The sequence below is a fragment of the Carcharodon carcharias genome, chromosome 22 (genome assembly GCF_017639515.1).
Source record: "Carcharodon carcharias isolate sCarCar2 chromosome 22, sCarCar2.pri, whole genome shotgun sequence".
Taxonomy (NCBI): domain Eukaryota; kingdom Metazoa; phylum Chordata; class Chondrichthyes; order Lamniformes; family Lamnidae; genus Carcharodon; species Carcharodon carcharias.
This window is the reverse complement of record NC_054488.1, coordinates 52491375-52503441: the sequence shown is the minus strand read 5'-3', so window position 1 is coordinate 52503441 and position 12067 is coordinate 52491375.

The following is a 12067-nucleotide window of genomic DNA, read 5'->3' as shown; positions in this document are numbered from 1 at the left end:
TTCTCCCACAAGAGGAAACATCCTCTCCATATCCACTCTGTCAAGACCCCTCAGCATCTTAAAGGTTTCAATCAAGTTGCCTCTTACTCTTCTAAACTCCAGTGGATACGAGTCTAACCTGTCGAACCTTTCCTCAAAAGATAACCCACTAGTACCCTGTATAAGTAAAGCATAACCTCCCTATTTTTGTAATCAATTCCCCGCCCAATAAATGATAACATTCTATTAGTTTTCCTAATTACTTCCTATACCTGCACACTAGCTTTTTCTGATTCATGCACTAGGACACCCAGGTCCTTCTGAATTTCAGAACTCCGCAACCTCTTACCATTTAGATAATATCCCTCTTTTTTATTCTTCCTGCCAAAAAGGACAATTTCACATTTGCCTACATTAAACTCCAGTTGCTGGATCTTTGCCTATTCACTTAACCTATCTTTTTCACTTTGTCCTCGTCACAACGTACTTTCCTACCTATCTTTGTCCTCTTCACAACTTACTTGCATGTCAGCAAATTTAGCAACCACTCCATCTGTCCCTGCATCCAAATCATTTATATAAATTGTAAAAAGTTGAGGCCCCAGCACTGAATCCCGGTGGCACACCACTCGTCACAAGCAGAGATGGGGATAAACAAGGGGATATACTGCTTTCACGTATTAAAGAATTTTGATGGGATTTTTGGAAATCTGGGGGGTTTCATTCTGTAAATTTGCTGTCATTGTAAGCCTCAGCTAACTGATTTAGTTTTGTGGGAAAGTACACAAAGGCAAATGGAATGCTGCAATGAAACCACTCCTAAGCAAACATCAGCTCAAATGGCACAATTACTATAACTCTGGCAATAACAGTAAAATGAAGAACACTCAAGTGCTCTTTGCATTTGTCATGCATATGAGAATATACAGCCTTAAACCTAGCTACTCACTCTCAAACATAATGCTATGTCACCTAAGAAACAAACCACAATATCCTGAGAAACAGGTTTCCATGAATGCTGCTTATTATTTTTATACCATTGGATCATATTTCTAATATTTATTATTGCCTTTGCTGAGATCCATGTTGGAAAGGACAAAGATTTAGAGTGATGCGTGTCAGTGTTTAGTGGGTTTTATTTTCCCAGGGTCATTCTGTACTGTGGCTGCTGATTCATTTGTGTTACTGTAGATGATCTTGCTTAAGAATGTTCTCAAAAGACAGAAAATACTTTTCTCAAAACTGATTAGTCATGCATCTCATTTCATTTCTGCCCACTGTTTTCGCTTCTTCAGATTTTCCTGAATTTTTGGTGCTTTCTTCTAACAAAAGGAAAATAATTTTATAAACATAGCGGGCGGTTATTCCCATTACTGAGACACTGGTTTCACTAGGAAACTTATTTGAACAGATAGTCTTAAGCAACAGCAAAGGAAAGTGTATGAATATAAGGTTAGAATTAGTCATAAAATAAACAGTTTATAGACTCAGACCTGAGTAAGCTTTTCAATTGCTTGTTTTCTTATGGAAAGGAAGCTGGTCAAATAGCAGTAACTGTTTTGGCAGTTCTGTGCTTGCTAAAAAAGACAAGAGGTGCAGGCTGTGTTCACATTATTGTAGACAAACACTCCAAGCTGTTTCACAGGATCCTAATGAGAAGGAAAGCCAAGGTAAAGAAGAAAACATTAGTTGGGGATGATTCAAATCTTGGTCAAAGAGGTGGATTTTAAGGAGGGTCTTAAAGGAGAAGACGGAAGTGAAAAAGTGGTGAGATTCAGAAAGAGACAGAGTGGGACCTTGGTGACTAACACTATGGCCATAAGACACATCTATTCCTACATTTTAGTTGTTGTCAATCTCTGCCTAAGTGAACCAGAATTCCATAAATGATTTATAAATGAGGATGAAGATTGTAAGCTGAATCTAAAGAATAAGGAGGTCAAAGCAGACACCGAATCATCAGCTTTAACTTAGTGAACAGCAGAGAAGGAGATTGGGTTAATGGCTGGTGTTTAAAATTCCTTGAGTGTTAAACAAATGCTTTCGATTTAGCTGATGGTATCACATTTGTACAACTCCTTTGTTGCTTTCGATTGCATGTACAGGGACAAGTCAGTTTAACAATACATTACTCGCTGTAGACTCAAGAGGGTCCCGAAAATGGGCATGGGGATCACAATGTGCAATTAACACATCCCCGTTGATTGTAAAGCAAGTAGCTCACCAACTTTGTGCTGAAATCATCATAATGATTTCAGAGTCCAGCCAGTACTAACTGCTCCGTTGATCAGTTGCACATGTCAACAGGGAGTCAATATCGTGAGTTCTTAGCATAATTTGAAGCTGAAGCTAAACTGCACTTCTTAAAGTGGGTGGGGTGGGGGGGGGGTGGTGGGGGGAGGCGGGGAGAGGAGGGGGAGGGGGGTGGGTGGTGGTGCATTGTGGCTGCAGCAGGTACTTGGAGTTGTGTAGTAAGTGAATCTGACCTGGAAATATTGAAGAATGGGACAGCATGAAAGAGAGTGGCTTCCAGCATTCATAGATGCTGCACTGAAAGCATTGGTGAAGGAGGTGGAAGCACAGAGAGCTGTCCTCTATCCACTTGGGGACAGGAGGATCTCTAGCCACAATGGGAACAGATAACCAATAAGGTCTGTGGGAGGAGTCAAGCCCAAAGATCTGAATGCAGTGCTGCAAGAAGTGCAATGACCTCACATGAGTGGTCAAGGTCAGTAAATGTATTTTCAAATGCCATATCCTACCAACTACACTACTAGCTTCAGACAGTGCCCAACTTATTACCCCCCAACATTCACCTACCAACAGTCTCTGTCAATCAGGACTCATACCTAACATTTGTTTGCTCCAATGGACCCTCACATACACACAACACTGCTGCAATCCTCACACCCACTCTTACAGGTTGCACACACTGCCAGCTATTCCACCGTAATGACTACATCACTCAAACAGCTTGCATGACATTTACTGAGACACTTGCCCCTCTCTTGCAGGACAAAGTGGCACACAGCTGGAGGCAGCAGGAGCGAACAGGTGTGCACAGGTGTGCTGCATGTCCTGACCACCATGGAGGAGGCAGTGCCTGACATTATTGGAATGGCCATTGCTGAGACCATGGCCAGTGAAACTATCAAAGATGATGGTATTTTCATATCTAATCCTCCTTCTCACGTCCCAACTCCTACTCATCTCATAAAATGCAAATTGTGAAGCATGCACCTGTTACTTTCCCTTCTCCCATCACCTCTCCACACTATAACACCCTGCCTTTCACCTTTCAGATTCCCAGTGCAATCTGGTCAGCAGTGGAAGAACAGCAGGAAAGCAATGATGAGAGAGATGTATCATCACTCGATCTCACACTCAAAGCTGCCATTTCAGACGCTGACATTGCAGATAATTTAGAGCAGGGATTTTCAGCCTTTTGCTTCTGATGCTTTAATCCCTTCCAACATAATGACTGTTTTGATATCAAACCCAACACAGAGGTGAAAGCCAGCAACTGGAATTAACCACACTAGTAATGGTGGATGGCACATGAAAGGTTTGAGAAATAAACAGAGCCCTGAATGACTTTTTCCAGCTGACTTCATCACCATAAATCCCTTAGCAACAAAGGCAGGTACCCTCTTCCCTCCTCCCCATTCCTTCACAAAAAGCCAGTCATATTGACTCAAAGGACATGAGCCCCCAGGGTGGGTCTATTTGTCCCCCTGAGAAGAACATGGCCATAAATATAAAACTCTAAGGGCTGGATTTTCCGGCCTCATCCAGCGCCGGGATTGTCTGGTCCCACCGAAAGACAATGGATCTTTGGCTGGGCCACCGAATCCCCTGCCGCGGTCCCCCCATGACGGGGCAGGAAAATCCCGGCCTAAGTTTGAGGCATGAGGAAAACCGAAGTAACACTTCAGCTATTTTGTTAACTTGGGCTGAAGACATTGAAGGCGAGAACCATACGAAATCCTGATTGTTGTAGCCTTGCTGCCAAGTCCCCTTCTTCCCGCCAATCCCCACCTAGACAATGTGGTGCTCACACTGTCTGCATTGACTCAGTTGGTACTTTACCTTCCAATGTGATTCTGAACCACACAGAGCAGGAAGGTGCCTTGGGTTGTGTTCAAATCTTGGCCTATGCTGAGTTGCCAGAGCTGAGCTTGGGTGGCAGTAGTGAGGCTACAATTGGGTTCAAAGTTCCTCTTTCTTCTTATTTCAATACCAAACTGCAACATGGTTTTCAGCTACGCTACAGTCTCAGAGTCTGGCAAGTCACTTCCTTTCCTCCCTTCCAAGGCCACGTGGCATGCACACTCTCCATTGATGCTGCCCCACCACCCACTCCCAGCTCAGCCGCCTAAACAAACCTGCTTCAAAGTGACACAGTGAGGCTTCACATGAAGGGGAAGGTAAGGGTTGAAGGGCTCGCTACCTCAACCCATGCAACGCAAGACTAACTCACTGATTTCCCTGCCTTCAACTTAGGTTTCAAGAAATTTTAACTCTATTTATTGTATTTATTAGTTAAAAGCAGTGAGTGGGCAATGTCTATGAATGTAGAAGCAATCAATAAAAACATTGCCACAATAAATTCATAGAAGCCAGTGATACAGACAGGAACTTTCCAAAACATGTTGCAAGTGGTGTCCAACAGTGAGAACCTGCCTGTGCATAGGTCGGGATTTTACGCACCCACCTCCCCTCCTGCCGCCAGGATCATCCGGTCCTGCTGCAAGCCAATGGGCTTCTGGCTGGGGCACAGCCTCACCCACGGCTGGTCCCACTGGCGACGGGGCTGGAAAATCCCGGCCATTGTCTTCGCATATGAGATTATTTTGACCATCTCCAAAACACGGGAAATGGGAGGAGATCACTGATGGGAGAAACGACCTGGCTGGAGATTAGTATTGCAGCAAACTATTTTGCAGACCTGCCTGGTTGAGAACCTCTAACCTAGAGGATAGCATAGAGGTGGGATCTGCACATAGTGAAACACTGGGAAAGAGTGGCCTGCAACCAGGACAGGAGACAAGGTGCAAGCTGCAGAGGGCAAGGACACACTCAAATCCTGCTGTAGTGGACTCAGATTAGCACTTTGATGGGGGCAATTTGCAGATTATACACAATGAAATGCCTGGTGGATTGGGAAGCTTGCAGTGAATAGTTTGTGACCATTATCAAGGAGCATGGAGGAGTCCAGCACCAACTGGACACAGCACTTTGTGCAGAGCTTGGAACCCATCCTTTCCAGCATGGAAATGGTGTCCAACTTCATTCGCACACTTGTGAATCCAACCGTGGTGCAATGTTTGACAGTGATGTTGCAGCTTTCATTGCAACACAAGCAGCAGCTGCACAATGTCTGAGTGTTACAGTGAAAGCTCAGAATGCTGCCATCATTGCTTTTGGTTACAGATTAAAGGGGCTTGCTGGGTATTACAGCAAACGAGCAATTTGTCCTCCAACAGATTACACAAATTGTTGAAGCTCTGAAGTGGCAGTGGCTCCATGCAGCATGGCCTATTGCCCTGCCTCAGGATGACAGCATTCATCCTCACACTCTTTCCACTCCTACACCCTTCTGTTGCCTCTTAGCCGGCCAGCCCAAGCTGCTGCTGCCCATCTCAAGATGGTACAGTCCAAAGCCAAGCCTGCTAGGCCCACAGGTGCTCAAGAGCAACCTCCAAATGTATCTGCAATCTCTGCTACTGACATTAGCAACCTCCCGCCAACCATGCTGGCAGCCACAGGGGTACCACTGTGTAGGAGCACTAGGACATGCAAAGGTATATGGAGGACAGGCACTGAAGGAATGCACAAGGGTGATTAATTTACTTTTAAATGCAGGATTTCATTGATAAATTTGATTTGAATATTTATTTTATGATGATTTTAGTTTTGCATTGTGGTCAAATAGACACTGTGACAGTCAGTGACAGAGGGACGGTAAAGTGTGGGGCTGTTGGTGAACAGGGGGTTGGGGGTTGCACCCCCAGAGGAGCCCAGCCAGAAAGGGCTGCCTAGGCTGCTTCCTCTCCTCTTTCTCCTCCTCCCTACACCTGGTGGCACAGGCTGTGCCCTCATATTGGTGAGGTTGTGCAGCGTGCAGCTGATCACATTGAATCTTAACATCTGTTTTGCCAAGACGTGCACGTCTCCTCCAGAGCTGGCCAGATAGCAGAAGGTTGTTTCAACACATCAATTCAAAAAAAATAATTCTTTCATGAGGTGTGGGCAATGCTGGAAAGGTCAGCATTTGTTGTCCATCCCACTTCATTACATTAACTACATTGGGTCTGGAGTCATATGTAGGCCTGACCAGGTAAGGACAGCAGGTTTTCTTCCCTAAAGGGATATTAATGAACCAGATGTGTTTTTATAACAATTGATGACAGTTTCCCAGTCTCTATTACTAAGACTAGCTTTCAGTTCCAGAATTATTGATTCAATTTAAAATCCATCAGCTGCTGTAGTGGGATTTGAACCCATTTCACCAGAGTACTAACCTGGGCTTCAGGACTACTAGTACCAGTAACATTACTATGCTATTCTCTATTAGTGTGGCAAAATGGCTCTCTTTGTATACATGTTGTGCAAGTTATCAGATGTTATCAGATAGCCCTTGTCAGTCAGTAGCCACCCTCTGGTTTACTGTGGAAGCTCAAACACAGGTGGGACTGTGGACTGCTGCAGAATGAAGTCATTATCATTGCTGCCAGGTTATCGGGCATTAACCTACACGATTCTCTGCCTGTGGTTACAGACCAGCTGGACATTGAGCAAGTGGAATCCCTTTCGGTTCTGTCATTGTTGACATGTGACAGCTGCAGAGCTATTTGTGTGCAGTCAATGACACCCAGCACCATAGGGAACCCTGTAGTCCCTGCATGCTTGCTCTGCTTCCTTCAGTCTGGCGAGAGAGGGCAGTGATGTAGCGCTGCCAGAGCATACCCGCAGCGCCAGTCTGGCACCTCCAAGCATGGCCCGGGAGAGGTGGGTGCAGACAGTTCCAAACACTGGGGCACGGGGGCCAGACCGCTGCAGCTTCCAGGGTCTGAAATTAAAGGCCTCTCCTCATAGAAGCAAGGTCAGCCAAAGGCACGGGGATCCCTTGACACAAGAGCGACTGGCCTCTTCAAAATGGCAAATAAACAAAAGTGGTGGGAAGAAATAAATACTAAGGGTCACATCAATCATTCACTGATTTTTTTTTTATATATAAATACCCAACTGGATTTTCTTTCTGAGACTGACATCCACTGTTTATTCTACATGGGATGATTTATCTTTTGAAGAGCAGTGGATTTATCTTTGTTCTGTTTGTTAGTACATTTGATTTGTTTACAAAACACATTTTATTTTTCTCTTATGATATAAGTTACAACATTTAGATGCACTCTTTGTATGCAGTTTGTCTGTAATAATTCTTCAACATTAGTATGCCTCAACTGTGAGCGGATGTAAATCCATAAATGGAGATTAGAATATAGTAATAGCTTTGATGCAGTAGATGTGTTTCTCCTACAAATATTTCACATCTTATTTCTATTATTGGCCATATTGAAAGCTTTTATTGTGTTCACTGCTTCACATCAGTTAATTTGTTAATTAACTGCACTTTAAAACAATATTCTTCAACCAATTATTTTATGTGATTTCAAAAGAATCTTTCAGTAAAATGTATGAACAAATTCAATTTATTTGGTTCTGAATACTAGTTGCCATCTTGCTATATTACAACAAATTAGCAAGTGGTATAGCAATGTTGGCAGTTTTTAAATACAGAGCTCATGAATATTTACAGAATGTGCCCTGCAATGAAGGAAGGTCCCAGGATGTCTTACTGGTAAATAATAAATAGTTGATGTCAGTTGGGACGGAAGTGAGGGTGCTACAATTTGCCCCATTACCCTTTGAGCAAAGTGGATCAAACAAATCAGGCATCCTGTTGGTGACTGATGCCTACTTCCTCTTTATTGGATAGTGCACTGGCAATAGGATAGCAAGTGAATACAGGATGGGGTTGAGCTCAGTCTACTAGGCAATGGACGAAACGTCCAACAAACCTTAGTGTCCTTCTTGAAGCCAACTCCACATGCATTCAGGCAAAACTCCTGCAAAATCAACTAGGATGGGCTGGATACCATGTCCGCATGGGCAAAAACCATCTCCCCCGCCAGGTCCTACTTTCTCAACTCTCCAATGGCCAGGGTTCTGGGGAGGACAAAGAAAGTGCTTCAAAGACACTCTGAAGCTCTCCTTTAAGGGTGATTCAAAATGGCGGCAACTTGGCTATCAAGCTGCATCATGCCTTGAGTCGAAATACCTTAATGAGGAGGCGGAGTAGCAGCAGAGGACAGAAAAGGAAGAAAATCCTGCATTTCAGATCCCATTACCTTGCGGGACATCCTGCACCATGTGCCCAAAGATCTGCAGGTCATGAATCAGCCTGTTCAGTGCTATTCAATACATAGTGGGCGTGAGCCCCAAAATCCACATGTTCCTCAATTGTGCACCAATCACTTAAACAATGGCAAGTTTGTTGTGAAGCAGCTTACAATTTTTGGCATTTGACAGTGGTTATTTCAAGGACAGCACTCTATTAACTAAAGCTTTTCATGCAGCCAGGTGAAAAGACTCCTCAAAAAGTAAGCGGTCATTCATCCTTTAATTTAGATGCTGTTTCTGTATTGCACTTACTATAAGTCAAAGCCACCGTGAGTGGTGGTGTCAGTCTCTCTGTGAAGAGAGAGACCTGAGTTAACATTTTCATGTCAGTGATTTTTGGTCAGAACAGGCATGTTTATTTTGTGTTTGTGGGTCATGTGCTGCAAGACTGATTATCCACAACCCAATGTATGGAATTACTTGCTCATTGCAATCAAGTTTCAAGGTTAGGGTGGGGTGGACATAGTCGGGGGCAGGGAGTTGTAGCTGGGGAATGTGGTGGGGGTGGGGGACTTCTAGTCACTTCTTAAATTGTGTGGAGTGATAAAGCAAGATATTCTTATTGGTTGTATATAAATAATCTGAAGCAAGTGTTATGGATGCACTTTATACTCCCTCTGAGAATGGCTCCCTTCCATTGTCCTAATTATTACTTGTGGTGCAATAAGTATTTTTTTTAGATATTGAGTAGCTTATAATTATGGAATTGTTGCAGAACAGAAGGAGACCATTCAGCACATTGTCTCTGTGTCATTTCTCTGCAATAGCAACTCAGCTAGTCCCACTCCTCTGCCTTTTCTATGTAGCCCTGACAAATCTTTTCGATTCAAATAATTATCCAGTTTCCTTTTGAAAAACACAATTGAATCTGCCTACACCACACGCCCAGGCAGTGCATGCCAGATCCAAACCTCTTGCTGCATAAATAAGTTTTTCCTTCTGTTGCCTCAGATTCTTTTTGTTAATCACCTTAGGGTTCTCGGCCTTCTGTCAATGGGAACAGTTTCTCCTCATTTACGCTGTTTGGACCCCTCATGATAACAAATCTCCTCTCAATCTTCTCTTCTCCAAGGAGAACAGTTCCAGCTTCGCCAGTCTATCCATATAGCTGAAGTCTCTCATCCTCACTGATGTGGTGTCCAGCATGATTTACCCCACAACTGAGTGCACACGCTATGGATGCCATTTTGAAGGTCTAAGTGTATGTTTAGTGCCCAAGAAAAGCGGTGCAAATGATCCCAATTTCATGCTGAAAGTATGATAACATTGTTCTTCATTAACGTTGAAATGAATGGGGCTAATCTTGGCCACTTTTTTTGGGAAGGTTATGGAGATAATGGCAAACTGGCAATGATTGATACACTCAATGTTTGAGTTAACTGGTCTCATGACACATACTAAAGTCAGCACAAGGGCAGTAAAGGAAACGAAAAGTCACATCCTGAAATTTGTGGCCATCACACTACAAGATTCTGGAGCAATCTATCTATGTTATTGGATTAGTTAAATAAGGAGACAGGGAGTTAATAATATCCTCAGTATAATGAAACTTCTTATCTTCATTACCATGCTACAGCTGTGTTATACACTCCTTGCTCTGCGCTTCTTGGAATTACTTCAATTGGATATGATCTCATGTGCTGAAAATTAACTGGCACAATTTTTTTTTAGTTTCCTGGTATGCAACTAAAACAGTGAGGAATTCACAGGCCATTGGGTGGCACACATACTCATACCACTGGAATACATTCACCCTTTAAGTATAAATGTTCTCTGTTCTCAAACTGCATCGGTTTTTTGTTTATGTAAGATACCAAAAACTTTGGGTAAGTGTTAAGCAGCTACGGAAAGACAAGGGCTGAACAACACCTTCTATACCAAGTAGTCCCCATCTGCATTCATTTTTAAGTAACATATCTCTTACTAATTATACATATAATTTTAAGACTATAAATTGTCTCTTGTGGACAACTGCTAATTTGGGTTCCTGATTGTGGTCTGAAGGATTTCAGTAATGTACATTGTGGGCAGTTTATAACTGCATTTTGGTGTGCCTTCATTCAAATTGTCTGAGACAGCAAAATACAGTTTTGCTTGGGGACTTTTCATTCTTCAGTGTGACCTTTGTTTCAAAATAAGGTGTCTCCCATTTAAGATGAAGACGAGGTGAAATTTGTCTCAGAGATTCCTGTTGTTGATCTAGTAGTGGTAGTTTGTGTGAAAATCTTAACCTGCTTGACTCTGCTGACACTGCACCATGAGTGTAGCTGAAGTCAGGGGAGACAATGGCAGGTTGTCAGATTTACCATCTGCCTCTAAATTCCCATTATGTGAAGAGGAGATATGTTAGTAGAAAGCAGAAGGTATATCTAATGTCAAATGGCTGATGTAAAATGGGACAAGTACAGGTGTTTTCAACAGTATTTTGAAGGCAGCGTTTTCCCTCTCAGTGGCTTACATTCTGTGCTGGGTCAGACCGTTCCCCTCCTCCAGCGACCTGACAACAAAATCGGTGTGAATATCACCCAGCTGGTGGCCAGAATTTTGAGTTCGGAGGGCGGGCATGCGCTCACACGCCGAGCGAAAAATTCTGCCCGGTGATTTCATCAGAGGAAAATTTCCAAGTTGGGGAATAAAATTACTAAACCACAGATGGTCAGACTATAGGTCATGAACCTTGCAAACTGAGAGTATAAAACACGCAGCATAAACAACTCACTATTTCTAACACTTTCAGAAATGCTAATTATTATGCTTAAATCCAATTAATAGTCCAATTAATTGGCTGAGAAGTTTAAGTCTAACATTTGATCACTTTTAGTAGACAGGCTGGCAGCTGTGGATTGATGGAGCTCTACCAGCGGAGGGCTCTGTTGGGTCATTTTAAAAAGGCTCACAGAAGCATAGTACAGTTTAACTGTGCTGAAGGATTAATTCATTTCCAGTGAAGTCCTACGTGGGAAGGTTTTTAGTCCACACACATACATTAACCCTTTTATATCAGATCATCAGTCCATGTTGGAAGAAACAAGTGTCTTTTTTATTGATCCATTTCACATTGGTTTTGGGCTACTGTGTCAAGAATATTTTGGGTGTATTTCAGCAACTCCATGCAAGAAGGGATAGGCTGAATTATTCAAGTATTGCAGTTTGTGTCTGAAATAATTGGTGTAATTAGTGTCATCACATTCATCAATTAGACTTTTCCCTTGTGAATGTCATTGTTGAATAGAACTCGTTTCTCTTCGAAATCTGTGGAATGACAGTTCTTTGTCATAGAAAAAGTAATGCAATTAAATCCGTGTGCTGTGGGAGGGGAATAGCCAGAACATCTCATTGTCCTGGAATACACCACAATGGTGTACATTTCAGGCGCTGTCTTACAATCCTTTATTCTTTCTGCAAAAAATAAAGAACAAACTAAAGAGAACTGAGTGAAAGTCATTTGTATCTCATAACTGTGAAGTCAAAGAGAGTGCATCATATCTGTAAGAAAGTGGACATGGTACAGCTTGCTCTTGTGAATTCTCTTTTTCCACAATTAAGACTTAGTTGTCTGTTTTCCCTGTTTGATTTTTTGTTAATTTTTGTGCCTTCAAGTAAGAGAAGTCACTGGAGAAGT